The sequence below is a fragment of the Leopardus geoffroyi genome, chromosome B4 (genome assembly GCF_018350155.1).
Source record: "Leopardus geoffroyi isolate Oge1 chromosome B4, O.geoffroyi_Oge1_pat1.0, whole genome shotgun sequence".
Lineage (NCBI taxonomy): Eukaryota > Metazoa > Chordata > Mammalia > Carnivora > Felidae > Leopardus > Leopardus geoffroyi.
The window spans coordinates 123,461,702-123,479,962 of record NC_059341.1 but is presented as its reverse complement, the minus strand read 5'-3'; the positions used below and the strand labels follow the sequence as shown (position 1 = coordinate 123,479,962).

Sequence of the window (18,261 nt, the reverse complement as noted above, 5' to 3'; positions counted from 1 at the left end):
AGACATAAATCATTGGGGGAAACATTTCAAATCCAAGGTAAACCATAGCTAAATGTTCTATGTCTGGATAGCTTGCCCTCCAGGAGATCTGAATTTACCCAAGGTCAAATGGAGACCAAGGTCAGAGGCAGAACCTGGAATAGAACCCTTAATTCCCAATGTGCAGGGTACAGCTCCAAACTCAGGCTGAGTGTTACACCCTAGGCTAAAACTGGCATTACAACAGAGATCTGTAAGCCTTGAGTAAAATAAAACAGGTTCATTGAAATCAAGAAATTTTACTTTTGGACATTGGCCTATAGGGCTTGATGAGTGGGAGGGACAAGAACAAGATTATAGTATGTGTGTGGCATGTGTGATGCCTTCTGAAGTGTCTCTTAGGGGAATTGCTGAGGAATAAGCAAGCCACCTGTGGGTCTGGTGGAAACCATGGCTTAAGATACTCTTTAGGAAGCTTAAGTCTGGCAGACCCTCACAGTTATAAAGCATGAACACTGAACAAAATAAATGAAAATGGATTTCTGAGTAACTGAGAGGAAATTGGATTTAATGTGGCCAGACATCTAACAGACATGCTGGAAATTGCCCAAAGCTGGAAATAACAAATGCTACTGAAAAATAAACACTTTTTTTTAAAGACCTTAATATTTAAAAAAAATTGCCCACATCAAATGAGCCTTGCTGTCTTAACAGAGCCTATCTAGTTAGAGATAGTGGGAGTAGAAAAGACACACAGATGGGTTAAATAGGAAGGAGATGAAGGGAGACCCTTTCCAGATTGAAGACAACTGATCATTTAAGTTAACACTTAAATATGGAATATCTGTAAGGCAGGCTCCATCAGACTGGGTTCTAAGAAACCTATTCCATGGCCAAATGAGTTTGGGAAATTCTGAATGTTATATTCTCTTCTAAAGGCCCACAGTACACATAAGCATATTAAAGGCACAGAGAAATGTTGTGGTATGGAGACCTGTTTCGTTTTAACAGCATTGAAATGGGCAGAACTGGGATTCAAACATGGTCTCTGAAACACACTCTTAATTACTATAGTGTACTGCTCCATTCTAAGTGAATATTTTTTTCTCTTTCTTAATTTTGAAAAGCTTAAATAATGCATTAAAAGAGAAAATAAGAAAACAAAACATCATGTACCCAATACCAGAAATTAACAAATGTTACCATTTTATCATGTTTCTTATTTTTACATAAAAGAAAGGGAACACTACAGATCAAAGCCCCCTTTGCTCTCCTTCTTAATGTCCCTCTTTCCTCCCCAGAGGCAAACATTATGCTGAAACTGGTATACATCCTTAGAGTTCACATTTGTCTATCTTATAACAAGTGTGTATTATATGTATTTGCTAGATAAATAGTATCTAGGATAAATATGTATCTAGATAAATAGTCTCTGGTATCTAGATAAATAGCATCTGTCATTTCACTTTTTTAAAATGTTGCATAAACACTATCATGTATCATTCTAAAATTTCTTTTTGTCACTCAATATCAGGTTTCTGAGGGCTAACCTGTTGTTTCAAATGTTATATAACATTTCATGGTACGAAGAGAACATAGCTTATTTGTTCTCCTTCAAATGGATGTTAAGTTGCTTCCAATTATTGCTATTACCAAATAATGCTCCGATAAGTATTCTTGTTCATGCATCCTTATGAACCTGTAGAAAGATTCTCTAGGGTATATACCTAGAAGAGAGCTGCTGGGCTTGCACATTGTCAGACCTGCAGGATATTGCCAAATTACTCTCAAATGGCCTTCTTATTCTTGCCATGTTTACTCCACACACTCTCCCAAAGCATAAGACACCATGAGAAAATTAACTGAGTTTTGCAAAAACAATCAGCAAAACCTATGTTCTAAGCCCTAACTGTGACCTTAAGATAGTCACTGAAAACTTCTCAGAGTTAAGTTTCTTCAACTATGAAATAGAGATGATGATATTTTTTTGACTTTACTCCCCAGGTGTTGGTGAACACATAAAATCTGTGATGGTCAATGAGCTTTGTAAACGAGGAAGTGCTGAATCATGTTAATTATCACCTATACGTAAATGTCACCTTCATTCTTTTTTTTTTTTTAATTTTTTTTTTCAACGTTTATTTATTTTTGGGACAGAGAGAGACAGAGCATGAACGGGGGAGGGGCAGAGAGAGAGGGAGACACAGAATCGGAAACAGGCTCCAGGCTCTGAGCCATCAGCCCAGAGCCTGATGCGGGGCTCGAACTCACGGACCGCGAGATCGTGACCTGGCTGAAGTCGGATGCTTAACCGACTGCGCCACCCAGGCGCCCCATGTCACCTTCATTCTTCAAACATCTGATTGTCTGCTGTGCAACAGGTACCAGATGATGACTCAGCTCCTATTCAAAAGAGTGTGTAGGTTAGAAACTACATTTAATTTTTTTTTTCCAAAATTTTAAGTGCCATGATGCTAAGTACTTTACAGGAAACTTCTTGTTGTTAATGACTCTAAAATTAACTTGCAAATTTGTTGTTTGAAATTCAAAACAGATTGTTCATAAAGACACTGTTATCAACTGATCTAGATCCAAGATTTCTTATAAATTAGGTATAAGGGAACCAACATATATGGAATACTGGCAATACATAAGAAGAGTTGTGCTAAATAATCTTGTATATATTATGTTCTATATTCTCATTAACAACCCTGGCATATTTAATAATCGCATCTTACAAATAGGGAGCTGGGGGTACAGAGAAATTAATTAACCTGCCTGAAGTCACACAATTTGAACAGTAGAGTCAAAATTTGAACCAAGGACTAATGCTACGTGTTCTTTTTACTACTTTGCATGCACCTGTGGTGCCACTTCACCATTTACAACACCGAGTCTGTAGGAAAGTGAAAGACAATAATGGCAAGAAAAGGTGGTGGTAGGTCCGAGAATGTGTGCCCTTGGCCAGAGCCAACTCAATCTCCTAGTAACTCATGAACAGTAAATGTGGCAACTGATATATTAGTTCTGTTTCCAGCAATGGTCTCAGAAAGCACTGGAGAGAAAAGGAACTATGAAGAGAAACTTATTTCCCTAGGATTGGAGACAGAACTGTTTCCCAATCCTGTCACAGAAGAGTGACCGTTCTTGTAATGACTAACATCTGTATGGTTCTCTATAGCTTACATATGAAGTATCTGTAACATGTATAAAGATGAAAGGGGATCTTGATGCATGATGGCTGGGACCTTAGAGACTGTTTTCTCATCCCTTTTTTTTCCTTTCCAAATGAAAAGCACATAAATCAGAGTATATGTCTACACTATACAAATTACATACCCTGAAGTTATGAGACAACTATTGAAACCAAGCATGAAACTAAATAAATCCCTTCAAGGGCAAAGTGTCTCTTTCTATCAAACTCCACTAGGTTATGCTGAGTTTCAGAATTATTTTCAATAATTAGTAATTTATTTGAAGCAGTGATAATCAATTAGAACAAATAGGAAGGATGTTCCTATTTATGTTCACAACAAAAACCATAATTTACTACCTATGAATAAAATCCACACACAGACACCACACACACACACACACACACACACACACACACACACAAACACACACACCAAACCAAAAAGTATATACCAAATATGACTTATGAACATAGTCTGGTTTTGATATCATTGTTAAGCTAGCCTTACAAATATGTTGGGTTGTTTCCCACCTTTTTATATTGTTTGGAACAGTTTGCATGAGATGAGAATTATCTATTCCTTGAAGATTTGCTGGAACTCACCCATAAAGTTATCTGGGTCTGGTGCCTTTTCTTAGGAAATATCCTTGGCTTCTGTTTCTATTTCTTTTATGTTTATTGGCCTATGTTGTTGAGTTCATTTTTGTTATTTAAATTTTCCTTAAAATATTCTGCTTAATTATGTTTCAAATTCCTTGGTACAAAAATATCTTAATTTTTAGAGCATTTTTATGTCCCTATTTTCATTTCAGATTCTATTTATTTGTGCTTTCTTTTCTCATAGAATTTTTCCCCAGAGTATTACTTTATAAAACTTTTCAAAGAACTGACTTTTGGTTTTGTTAATCAACTCTACTTTGGGTATTTGTGCATTTTTCTAATTTATTAAATTTTGCTTTTATCTTTATTTTCCTCCCTTCTATTTTCTCTGGGTTTCTCCTAGCATTTCGGATGGAAAGATTAGTTTATTTTTAAACATTGTGTTATATAATAAGCCACTTAAGGATATAAATTTGTCTCTCCATATCACGTTAGTTAATATCTTACAAGTTTTATTTCATTATCTATTCTAAATACTTCCATTAGATCCATGAATTAAATTGATGTGTTTTACTTGTATTGTTTTCATTTCCAGATATCTGGTCTTTTGGAAGGCTCTATTTTTGTTGTGAACTTTTATTTTTATTTTACTGCAGTCAGTGAACATGACTTATGCAATATCAGTCTTGACAAGGCTTCCCCTGTGGCATAGTATATAATCAGCTTTTGCACCTGTTCCGTCTGTTTGACTAAAAGTTGTGTTATTCCTATGTGTTGAATTCAGAGCTCTTTGCTTGGTATTAGATCAATCTTGTTAAATGTGTAATTAAAACTACTTCAAATTTTATTACAGACATTTTTACATTTTACGTTTTCTCTTACCATGTCATTGCTTTATCTCTTCTGAGCATTTGGTTGGACTGAGTACATTTTTTGTTCCATTTTCTCTCTATTGCTTTAAAGCTATTCACTATCTTTCTTCACCAAGTGTTTACCCGTAGTTAGCTTTCAAATGTATATTTTTTAAAAATGTTGTAGAATTAATCAGCATTTTTATTCTTTCTCATCCCAAATAAGAAGACAAGAAGTTACTTCTCTTAGCTACTCTCCTCACCTCTAAGGTCTCATATGTATCTTTAGTTACAATTTAATAATTTGTTAATCAGATTTTTTTGTACACAATAAGCATTGAGACCATTTTCTTTGTTCACTATTGACTCCTGTATTCTACTATATCTTTGAATTCATTTGTCTTCTTGCCAGACCTTATTATCTACTAGTTCTCCCCCTCCTGCTAAGAGAGTCCTTAGAAAAGTTTATGTGTCTTTGCTTGCTTGAAAATGTCTTTATTTTATCCTTGCTATAGAATAAAAATTTGCTTAGGTATCAAATTCCAGATTCAATATATTTTTCCACAAACATTTTGCAAATATTTTCAACTGCTTTCTTGTTTCTGAGGTTATTGGTGAAAAATGATTTTAAACTGATAGTCATTCTTTTGCAGGTGATCTGACCTTTCACTCTCATAGCTGTTAGAAATTGTTTTTCTATCTTTTGTCTTTGTAAAGTTTTATAGCACTCTAAAGTGTAATTTATTCTCTATTTGCTTTGTCACTTGGTGAACTCTTCAAACATTATCTCTCCTTTATTTTCCTGTTTTTATACTTCTAGTAGGTGAGGGTTGGATCCATTTCCAGTCTCTTAACTTTTTCCCCCTCTTTCCTACCTCTTTATTATTTTGTACTGTGTTTTGAAAAGAATTCCTCAGTAAAGATGTTTGCTTGTTGGTATGTTCTTTCTTTAAAAAAATATTTGTTTATTTTGAGAGAGAATGCCGATGTGTGAGTGGGAGAGGGGCAGAGAGAGAGACAGAGAGGGAGAGAGAGAGAGAGAGAGAGAGAGAGAGAGAGAGAATCCCAAGCAGGCTCCATGATGTCCGTGCAGAGCCTGACATAGATAGGGCTCAATTCCACAAACCATGAGATCATGACCAGAGCAGAAATCAAGAGTCAGACACTTAACTAACTGAGCTCCCAGGTACCCCATTGTTGATTTGTTCTTTAGCTCTATCCAGCATGTTATTTCCTTTTGTATATAGAAACACCCATGCACATACATACATGCACACATACTTCCTCTCAGGTCTCTAATAGGAGATATATAGATGATATATAGATTCAGATATATTGATATATCAATCTGCTCCTGTTTTATAAGCCCTATTCTTATCCCAAATTTCTTTCCTTTATCTCTATGAAGATCTTAACTTATTTATTTAAAGTCCTTTTCTAATTGGTTTACTAGCTATTTCCTAAGCTGAAAGTGTTTCTATTTGTTAGGCTTGATAGACCCTGATGAGGTGTAGTTGTTTCTCATAGATTCAGTGATGTTTGGTTGTGAATTCATCTTCTGCAACAGAATTTTCATCCTTGTGTCCTGAGCTAAAAGTCTTCCTATGACTTGTGGCTTTCTAGGTTGAGCTCCTGCCTATAGGTGGCTTATTGCAAAAGCAGACTTAACTTAGTGCTGAGATCTCCACTCTCCATTTTCTTCTATAGATTGGCCTTTGGGCCAATATAAATTATTTTCCTATTTTCAAATATTATTCTTATTAGTTTAATATTTAAATATATCTTTTATTTCATTTTTATGGGGTTGGATTGAGAGAAAAAGATTCCAGGATATACTCATTCAACTTTATTTGTATTTCTAGGGGCGCCTGGGTGGCTCAGTCGGTTAGGCGTCCGCCTTCGGCTCAGGTCATGATCTTGCAGTTGGTGAGTTTGAGCCCCGCGACGGGCTCTGTGCTGACAGCTCAGAGCCTGGAGCCTGTTTCAGATTCTGTGTCTCCCTCTCTCTCTGACCTTCCCCCATTCATGCTCTGTCTCTCTCTGTCTCAAAAATGAATAAACATTAAAAAAAATTTTTTATTTGTATTTCTAATTGTCTTTGTCTTTTTTTAGTTCAATAGTATAGCATTCAGCAAGAAAAGGTTCATGATAGTTATATCTTTATTGTATGTCAAAGATAATTGTTTGTTATCTGTAACGTTTTCCTTGAATTTTGCCTTGAAATTAACATTACAATCTGTTTCTTTCTCTTTGAATTTTCAACATCTACCACTGCTAATAATTTTGCTCTTTGCTTTTGTTATATATGTTCCTTACCAAGACAAAAATGATTAGATTATTTTAATATAGTTTGAGACTCATTTAATAGAGAAAATTTGTCCATGGATGCTTTTGATTAACACTAACATATATGATCTGCAATCTTGTACTGTATTATTCTAAAGATTTCCTATTATTAATTTTACAAATTGATACTTATAAAATTTTCAAAAGCATTTTTTTAACCTTTAGTTATTTTTATCTTTGTCGGGAATGAGAAAGTATCTTTTCAATCCCCTACTTTTCTCCCATGTTTCCTTCATTTCATGGTCTTCATTGATAAAATATGGAATTTTAAATTCAAATTATTTATAATCTAACAATACTGTTTGTTTTATATTTCCAACTTGAGAAAGATATATATCTTGCTTACCATTGTATCTAAAGGGCCTGACAGTTAACAAACATGGCTACATTTATAGAACAAATTAACTCAATGACATTTTAGTACTTTACCTATGAAAAAGTAAGATAATTTGGTGGGATATAAAATTCCTGGCTAATAGGTTTTTTTTTTAAATTTCTTCCCTCAAAATTTCTAACCATAGAATTTATTGCTATGAAAAAGAATAAATGTAGATTTTCCCCATTATGGCTTTTTCTGCCTGGATTTTCAGTGGATTTTTCTTTATCTTTCTAGTCCAGAAATCTTATCTGGATGACTTTGTTTAATTACATTTTCAGTGATTTTCTCCTGGAATGGAGTGACCTTTTTAAATCCTTAAACATGTCTCACTTCACCTCAGTTAAGATTGTTTTGTCTTATATCTTTAATTAATAATTTGTTTTTTTTCTTTTTTTCAGGAGAGTGATTTATTTAGTTTTTGGTTCTCTGTTTCCAGCTTCCACACTGGTCATTTTCCCTTTCAATTTTTAAATTTCTTTGAGCTTTTTTTTTTCCTGCATTACAGGAGAACAACTCAGATATATCTCTTACACCACTTACTGGATTTTGTGCAGCATTGATTATGCTCTCTGCTGCCTCCAATGTAGATTTCAAGCTTATTGTTAAACTGTATTTTCAACAACATCTTTAGCTCATCATTTCTTTTTTCTTTTTCATCTCCTATTCTCTTTTTAATTTTTTATAATATTCTGTTTTATTTCATTGTGTCTTATGAATTTTATATTAGTGAAATTGCTGCCTGCCCTTCCTGAAGAATTTTTTGTTGTTGTTATCTGTATGCAGCAGGGTGTTAGTTAGTGTCACACATACAATGACGATGGTCCACTAAGGCAGTGCTATTCAAAGTGTGCCTACAGAGGTACAATCTGAAAATTGTCTGTTCCTGGTTAGTGGTAAGTATTGTTAGTGCAAAATCAGAGAAGATAAACACTGCCAGTTTCTGTACTTGTCTCATTGCTGACTGTTTTCAAGAAGTCCAAAGATGGCTCGCTGGTTTGAACCACACTTTGAGTAGTATTTCTCTAGATACTGCAGAGTAACAAGATAGAAGGCATCTCTTAGAGCTGCTGTCCCATGCTTGACCATCCTGCCTCTAGACCCTTATAGGAAAGGAGAATTAACTTCTATCTTCTTTGAAACACTGTATTATGGGTTATCTTTTTTAATAGCACCTTTATCTATATTTTAATACAGTGCAAGAGATCATTTTCAGAAATGGCTTCTTCCTTTGAGTCTTCCAATACTTGTCCCTTTCTCTTATTCTACAATATTTTTTTCATAAGTTCCATATGGTTCTTTCCATTGTTTTCCATTTTATTCATTCTTAAACATAGAAAAGTGCTTTCAGATAGAGTTTGTCCACAAACAGTATGTGGATTGCATTGGACTTATATTCTGTCATATGATGGAAAAATCTCCTTTATAGCTGTACAGCTGTGAGCTGCTGCTGCTTGTGGTGGTGGTGGTGTGGTAAGGAGAGGTAAGGTTAGGTGGGTGTACTTCATTCCACTTCAATCCTCAGGTTCAACCACAATTTCATTTAATGCCCTCCTTTCTCTACACTCATCACCTTGCTCTCTGATAGTGTGATCTCATAGTATTTATTTAGAACTCAATTTCCATTATCCACTGTTATTAGAGTTCTTTGTTTCAGCATATGCCTCCTCTAACACACACACACACACACACACACGCACACGCACACATGCGCGCACACACAGGTTTTCCATTTTACCAGGAAGTGTGTGACCCTATTAAGATTGAGCTAGAGGTAGGGGCGCCTGGGTGGCGCAGTCGGTTAAGCGTCCGACCTCAGCCAGGTCACGTTCTCGCGGTCCGTGAGTTCGAGCCCCACGTCGGGCTCTGGGCTGATGGCTCAGAGCCTGGAGCCTGTTTCCGATTCTGTGTCTCCCTCTCTCTCTGCCCCTCCCCCGTTCATGCTCTGTCTCTCTCTGTCCCAAAAATAAATAAACGTTGAAAAAAAAATTAAAAAAAAAAAGATTGAGCTAGAGGTGAAGAACATGGAAAGGAGATGAAGTTTAAAGGTTGCTGGCACCAAATCAAAGGTCAATGGGAGAGGGGGTGTCTTAGTTGTTTGGTTTTTTTTCTATCATCTTCACAATAGGACCTAGTGAGTGACTGAATTTAAAAAAAAAAGATTGAGCTAGAGGTGAAGAACATGGAAAGGAGATGAAGTTTAAAGGTTGCTGGCACCAAATCAAAGGTCAATGGGAGAGGGGGTGTCTTAGTTGTTTGGTTTTTTTTCTATCATCTTCACAATAGGACCTAGTGAGTGACTGAATATTAAGGATAAGGGAAATGAAATATTTCAAGATAGTTCACAAGCTTCTAGTTTGAATGACTGGGAAGATGGAGAAGGTGGTATTTATTGAAGGAAGGGCAGATATGGCTAGAAAGAGAATGATTTGGGTTACCTATGAAATACTGTCATAACATCCCAGTGGAAATTTCTAGTAGGAAGATGTTTACATACTTTGGGGCTATGGACTGAGCATTAGATTTCAAAATCATTGGCATATGGGTAATAAGAGAAACCATAAACATGACCACCCTGAGTAGAGTGAGAGAGAAAAATGCTCAGGAATAACCCTAAAGGAAATCATAAAATGGTTAAGTATGTAGCTAAAGAGACATGGAAACTATCAGGAGAATATAGTCATGAAAGCCAAGGAAGGAAAATGCTTCAGGAGAGAGGGGATAGCCCACAGGAACAAATGCCATTGAGAGGTTAAGCCAAATAAATATTAAAAATCAACCCTCTTGATTCCGGAATTAGGTTGCCTACAAGTCTAAATTTTCAATGTTCTTGTGACTCGTTTCTAAATCCTTTAATTTATATGTATTTTTGTGGGAAATCAGAAATTCTGCAGTAGAAGCTGTTCTCCTGCTGACTTTCAAAACAGAAGTCTACACTAGTACTGGGATTTTCGTTTTGTTTTGTTTTTCGTATTCTTGTAATCCTGCTTTTTTGGTCAAGGACCATTTGGTTGCAAATAATAGTATCCCATTCAAATTAGGGTAAGCCAAAAGTGGACTGTTTTTAAAATAATACAAGTGTAATTCATAGAACCCAAAGTCAGGAAGTCTTGTGAAGCCTCATGGGAGACTGGAATGAGGAACTGGAAAGTTGTCAGGGACCAAGATAGCTACTTTCTCTCTGCGTCTATCTCTCTCCAGACTCTGTGGTCTCTTGTCTCTGCTTTTCTTTGTTCATCTTCTTACTTCATTCCTTTCTGCAGTTCAGATCTCTATTTCTCCAAGAACAGAAAAGGAAATGGCCCCAAAGTAGTTCTACCTTTTTTCTTCAGCACAATCCAAGCCTGCATAGCACTCCTGGGTCTCTATTCTGACTTTCTAGAAGGAAAGAATTGACTGGCCAAGTTTGGATCATGTGCCCATTCCTCATCCAATCAACTGTGAGCAAGGCAAATCATGTGCCCTTTCCCCAGTGGGAGTAGAAGCACAGGCTCAGAAAGAGGAGTAAGGAGGTCAGGTAACTAAATTGGTTGCTGTGTCTTCCTTATGTCACCTAGTTCTCTTTTTGCTCAACATATTGTCTTCACATTTCATCTTTCTGTATTTTCATTCCAGAATGTTCTCTTCTCATTGTTCTCTGCTCTTATCTTTAAAAAGCACGTATCTATTTGAATCTTATTATTAAAAAAATTCTGGTTCCCATTAAAAAATAGTTTTTAAAGATAATGATCTTCATTTTCTAATCCAACACAAAGAAATGTGTTCCTTTTTTCTGCCATAAATTTTCATAGGCCTAGAGGAATCCTCTTTTACAGAGTGTATTTTCATACTCCTCAGAGGTTTCTCTTTTCTTCTCCTGAAAGTAGGAGAGACCTATATAATTGATGTTTGCTAATAATAGGGTATGTGACTTGCACTTTCCCCACTCACAAAGGTTTGGAAAAGTCCCCCTATTACATTGGGGCAGGGTGGAAGAGGGGCACAAACTGATGTGAACAAGTTCTTGCCCAATCCACCAGGCCATCTTCTGCTGTTGCTCTAATGGACTGAGAGGTGAAGTCCTCCACCCTGGTATCCTTATCCTATACACTAAAAAAGGGCTGAAAAATCCACAGCCCCCTCCATGTACTCTATTATAAATTCCAGAAAATTACAATCCTCAAGATATTTTATCTTTAGTCTGTCGCAGCTTCACACAGAGCATATAGTGAATGTTCAACAAAAGTTTGATTTTATTTCTTTCTAAAATGAAAATATGTCATTTACCTGCCTGCCTATAGTCTTTGGTGTGTCATTAAATGCAGAGAGAATTTAAGTTTCTCATTTTGATTCTAAGTCCTTAATAAATTGTCCCGTACTTCCCCCACTCTTAGGAGAGAAGCTCTAACTACATTTTCATAGGCATCTTAATGGGTCATTATCAACTACTTTCAATTCCACTATATATGATTCATTCTCACACTTCCACGTCTGTTTTACTTGCATCATTCCTCTATCTCAAATCTTTCTCCCTCCTCTCTGCATGGTAAACTTTCACGGATCCTTCCAGACTAAGGTCCATCATAACCTCTAACACCTGGGACAAATGTCAGAGTTAGACTCCCATCCTCTTTTCCCCCACAGCACCTACATCTATGCATCTATTAATGTACCCAATGCACCTTTGCAGAATCATTTTTTAATTTCTTTACTTTTCTGTCTCCTAAGTAGACTGGGAGCTATTTGGAAACAAGGACCAAGTATTTTTTAATCTCTGGATATCTATCTTCTACTTTGAATCAGGTAAGAACTCCATAAATGTTTGATGAACAAATCAATTAGTGTCTAGATATTAAGCTTGAAGATACAAAACCAAAAATACCTAGGTTGGTAAAACAACCCAGTCATTAGTTAAATATTAATCAATTGACTAGCCAATTGTTTGGTGTTACATGGTCAACTAACTTTCAAGAAGCTTGAGCAGTTAGTTATAGAGCCTCTTAATCCTAATTCACAGTAACACACCAGCCAGCTGTTAATTATGTACTTGGAGACAGGGAGGTAAATAAAATTCGTATTTATTGGCATAGCTCTTCAGCTTTCCCTTTGTCACATGAACTAAAACAAAGTGAACTTTGCTAGTAGAGCACAAGGGAAACACTAATACCCTCTTCATGTGTATATTTTGAAGCTTACAGTGTGCTCTTGTATCTCATGTAATCCTTAAAGCAATCCTGTGAGTTCGAGTATCATAAGTTTACAAGTGTGACACTTTTAAGGTTCAAGAGATAAAATGACATACCTAAAAATCACTGTGCCAAAAGTGCTGAAATTTAAGTCGACTCCTGTGTTTATATCAGGTGTTCGTTTCATTTAATCAGTTAACAGAGAAACCCAAACAACAAGTACATTTAATAACTTGGTTCTGAAACAGCAACAAAATCAATAACAATTTATTTGCTTTACAATATATATGATATTCAGAAGCTTTCATATTATTGTGTTGGCTACATAAAACAGCCCTGCAGAGTAGATTGGACAAATACTCTAATGCCTGAGAAGTCTGAGGTACAATGAGACTAGATGACTTTTCCAGGTTATTTAAAGTTAGTCAGTGACAGACCTAATTCCTGATTGATTGTTCTATCCACTCCCCTTGGAAACCAATATCTTGATATATTTGAAAGGCTCAACAGTTACTAGAGAGTTAGCCCACTCTGGCAAAATCAGGAAAGATAAATGCAAATAATTAGCTCATGGGAAAGTGGCAGTAATGCCCTATGATGCAGTCCCTTTTGTACTGATTATTCAGGGAAGTATCCAAAATGGATCTGTCATACCCCTGGTTATGCTGATGTGTGTGGGGTTCATTTCTACTTGAGTGAAGTCCTATAACATTAGTCTAGGGTAAATTTAAATGGTTCGTATTTTAGGGAATGCATTTTGAATTGTGTGAATTCATACATTTCCCTCAATTGAATTTTAAACCTTTCTTCCCTTCTACCTGAGCCCATGTACTCTCCCAATTTACATGTTCACTTCTATGATTATACACACAAACCATAAGCGAATATACACATGACTGCATAATCACCTCTTGTACACACAAACTTTATTTGCACAGACACACACACACACACACACACACACCTTTTGATTATACTCCCCTTCCCCAATAGGAAGATTGTTATGGACACAGAAGACATACACATTTCTCTTTGTATAACATCTCCTGTTCATATCCTACCCCCCACCCCTGTAACTAAACCTACACATACACAGGTACTCACACACAAATGCCAGGTTTCACAATGTTCAAGAATCATGTCAACTTTGAGGCCCTAAATGTGTCTGGCAAGTTCTTTGGACTTCACCCTAGTGACTGAAATTACTGCTTGGGCAAGAGAAGAGGAAAGAATTGCAAAGTAGGGAGAAGAGGGCAGTATAATCAGAAGGTAAGTTGGGAGACTTCCCTATCCATAAAGCCAAAGGCTAGAAAACAGTCCCAATCGAGGGCACCTATCTACAATTATTTCCCTGACTTAAATGTCACAATGCTTTAGAAAATTACCCCAATGAGCTTAATCTGGACATCCTTGAAGTCTTCTTTCACCTCCAAGAAAAAGTCCACATACAGTAGAGGAAAGACAACGGAGTTCTGGAGACAGAGACCTCAGTTTGAAACCCACGTCTACCTTGTAAACTCTCTGAGCTTCAGTTTTATCATGTGTAAAAGGAGATGATAATACTCATCACTTAAGTGTTGTAGTGAGAATTAAGTGAAGTGACAATATATGTAAAGTACCCATCACAGTTAATTAATGACAGGTTAAATGCTGTGTTATACTCTACATACATGAGATGTTACACAAAGCCAAGTTCTCTGGGGTAGATGTGGGGTGCTTTTACAAAAAAAATGGCATTTCAGCTGAATTTCTCATTGCAACACTAACAAAATTGGTAAGGAAAAACAAAATTTGGATTCTTCATAAAAATTAGGCAAGTATTTAGGAATTCTTTGCATGAGGCTTTGCATGAGGCTTTGATTTCCAAATAGCTAGATTCTTGCTTTGCAGGGAAAAGTTCAACTTTCTGCCCATATTTCCCGGCAAAGGTAGCAAGTGGGAATCAAGAATCTCAAGATGTGAGCTTTTTTTCTAAAAAAAAAATAGTGACCTTTAGTCAGGTGAGAGTGTAAAGAGTATTCACAAGTCAAACTTGAGATCTAGCCAGTGTGGCTATAGCCTTAGAATGCATGTCCACAATAGTTTCTGCATTGTTTGTAGAAAAATAAGAAAAAGATGTCTCAAAGATCTTGACCGACTCATACATCAAACCACAGAGTTAGGTCTCTGTGACAGAGTGGGAAATAAGTTGGACTGGGAGTGAGATCCTTGGGAAACATCTAAAAGCCTTAGTTTCCCATTTATAAAATAGGGTTAATATTAGTGCTCATCTAGTATCTTCTTATAAGGATTAAATGAGATATTGCATGTCAAGTGCTTAGAAAAAGGCTTTAAACAAGCGGTAATGGTAGTTATTATTTTTACCTACCTCATAAGTTTATTGTAACAGTGAAACAAATGCACTGTAAAATATTATTTTTAGTTTTTTAAAGCACATTTAATATCAGCTAAATGTATTTTGAGTAGGGGGAGGGGTTCTTAACTCAAATGTTCACTTTTAGCCAAAGTGGATTTCTATAACATTTTATTTTCATTAATTAATTTTTTCCATCTAAAAGATCAGAATGTGGGGCATGCTCCTTTTACTTTCTACTCCCTTCCCGTCATATCACCCAGCTCTACTGGGCTTCATTAAAGAGAACACTCCCACCTAGCCCCCACAAAATGTCAAAATGAAACATGATTTTACCCAGAAACTGCTTACCAGTGATATTTGCAAAACATTTGTGCTCATCTGTCAGGCTTCTTGGCCAAACATGGCCATCCTACAAAGCTGTAATAAAACATGAAATAAACCTTTCCATAAAACATTTAATAAAGCTGTAAAAGTTAAATAGCTCATAATAAGCAACCATAAAAAAGCATGTAGCCCAGTTCTTGATCATTAACTTTCATTAGGGCTTGGAAGAAAACCCAGGCCATTCTTCTAAATTGCCCAGCTTACAGTGTGGAATTGAATCAAGGGTATTGTTCCCGGGATCCTCTCCACTTTGAAGCCAAAGGGATTTCACAGTTGTTTCACTGAATCGAATCTAAGATGATCAGATTCTTCTCACTGAGGTAAAATTAATTTGCAAAGAGACTTATTGAATTTCTTGGAATTCCTGCGTTAGATTTGAGAAGAGTGGGGATTTTTTTTTTTTTTTTTTTTTGCTTATTTCTCTAAGTGTGATGTTAAGCAATAAGTGGATGTTGTTTTTGGCTGCTCAGCATTCAGTTCTCTTTCCTAACAGTGCCCTATTTCCTTTCAGAGAGATTCCATTAAATGGATTGTTGGAGGTTTGGGGTATCCCAAAAAACAGGCCCTGCCTTTCTCTAGGACAAGAATGAAGCATGTGATGGAGCCATACTAATCAAACTTAGTCTCCCAGGACTGGAGTGAATCTTCTCAGAGTGATAACACAGGAGGGATGGAGGAAGGAAATAAACAGTTGGTGCTCACTGGTTGTCTCATTCCATAGTGGCAACCTGATTGGTTTGTTCAATAGTTCCTGCTCCCAACCTCACACTTTTGCTCAGATTTCTGTACTCATCAGGGTTCAATCCTCTGGCCCCCTCTTTGATTTTGTAAGTACTCAATAAATTCCGTTTCAGCTCAAGTTTTCCAGAGTTGTTCACCACTGCTTATGCTAAAGCATCTTAATTGCTACAGAGTGTCAAGTAATAATTATCATTGATTCCTATTTATTTTCAAAGCCAGAAACACAAGGTACAGGGAAAACTGCTAAAAGGAAGAATTATGCAATAATAATTTGTCTACCTCACCATTCTCTTCATCCAAAAAAAAATCTATCAAAGGTTTGTCTATTACAAATTACATCAAAAAGAAATTAAATCAAATGACTGTCAAAACTACAGGAAAATACAAAAGGAAAAGCATAAAATTCATATCAAAAAATTCAATTGAGGAAGTATGGACCAGAAATTTCTATTCCACACAAAATGATTTTAAATCCCCTCATAGCTGAGAACTTCATATAAATATTTGCCTAATGGCCTGAAAGGCACCGAGAAGAAATGAAATCCCTGTGAGTTGAAACCTTATAGATTACAGTTGGTGGCTCCAAATTGTTTGAGGTTAAGAGGATTTATGATTTATAAAAGACTAGTATTGTTAGCCCTTGCATAAAACAGCTACATCTCACAGGCTCATTTTTACCAGGAGCAGCTCCTTGGAGCCAAAATGATATACAAAATGGAACACTAGCTTCTATATTTTGTTCAAATCCCTTCGTCTTTCAGGCCAAGTTAATTTAAGTGAAAAAAACTCAGAAACTTGGGAAGTAAATTGGCATTTAATACAGTTCCATCAGATCCTTTTCTTTCCCCTGAAGTCTTACTCACTGAAGAAATCTTAATTAAGAAGAAGGAAAGGAATTGGTCGAAATGCATATATGATGTATTAAATATCTGACAGACCATTTGCACACTGACCTCACTGGTGAGCCAGAATACAGCACAAGCCTGTAACTAGGCTCAAGGGCAGCTTGAACCCATCACCACCGAATAATGGCTGCTGTCTTTTTAAAACTCTCCGAGGTTCACATTGTAGATTTCCTTCCAGTTTCCAGTGGTATGAGAGACACCGCCAGTATAAATCTTGTTGTCACAAAAGAACAAGTTATAGTATATATTCAACCACACACACAAAAAAACTTTCAAATAACATTAAGTTAAACCCACAAAACCAAGGAGAGTCAGAAGCAAAGCTGAAACTCTGTCCTTAAGTCACCCCCATTGTGTTTAGATCTTGAAGAATACCAAACTCATCCTGGGGTATCACCAGGGCTGTGTCTACACAATATTAAGACAATAAGTCAAATTGGTTAAGAAAAAAAATTTTCAGCAGCAGCAAAGCAAAAGAAAAGAAAAGAAGAAAAATCTCGTAGTTCAAGTCTGGTTGACAAAAGAAATACAAACGAGTCTCCTTTTGTGAATTTTCATTTCAGTGTGTGGACCTAAATAAACACCCTGTCTGCCCCCCACAGACCAAATGCTGAAAGAAAGGGAAGATGAAGCTTGGTGCAACTTGGAAGTTTCTGCCTTAGAATCATGGGTTCTAAGCAAAGGTTTTTATGAAACAGTGTTGCTATTATTTGGCTTAACAGTGTATTATCTTCTCTTAATGCTTTTATGAATCAAATCTTCAATTTTTTCGTGGACACTTGACCTAAATAGTCAGGAGGCCTGGCTATCCCTGGGAATCCATTTTGAAGAACTAAAAGAATTGGCAAATCTGAGACATGAATGCTGTTTGTGAGGCAGAAAAGCCTGGTGGTCACAAGGAACTGAGTTTTCACGCTGATCCAGCAGTCACTTGCCAGCTGTGTGACTTGAGCCAGGAGCTCACCTCTCTGAGTGGTGGATGTTTCACCTATTAAATGAATAAAGTAGCACCCACCTTACAGGGTTTCCATGAGGACTAACTGAGATATTTGTGAAGCCTTTAACATGGTGTCTGGAGCATGGTTAACCTTTCTTAAATGGTACCTACATCTGTGAGCATCAAACATTTCCAAAGAGAAAAAATAAGACAAGACCTCTTTAAGATCAAGATTGTAGGATGTTGAAGGTTTCTAGATGCAGAAAGAATTTGCTTTCATTACATGGAAAGTAGCTTTCACATAGGGAAAAGTCTACAGAAGTGAATCATTCATTCCACAAATATGCCAACTATGTGCCAGCCATTGGGAAATTCAAAGATGAACAAGATAGAAATGGTCCCTGCCCTCCAGAAAATAACAGTCT

The 18,261-nt window shown here is 36.4% G+C and overlaps 1 long non-coding RNA gene across 1 annotated transcript; it reads left to right on the top strand.

Annotated features, from left to right (window-relative positions):
• The first annotated feature begins 12,054 nt into the window (after nt 1–12,054).
• Nucleotides 12,055–16,112, top strand: LOC123591110. Its single transcript, XR_006709120.1, has 2 exons — nt 12,055–12,130; nt 15,765–16,112. It is a non-coding gene; the product is annotated as an uncharacterized LOC123591110 (long non-coding RNA).
• Nucleotides 16,113–18,261: the final 2,149 nt, after the last annotated feature.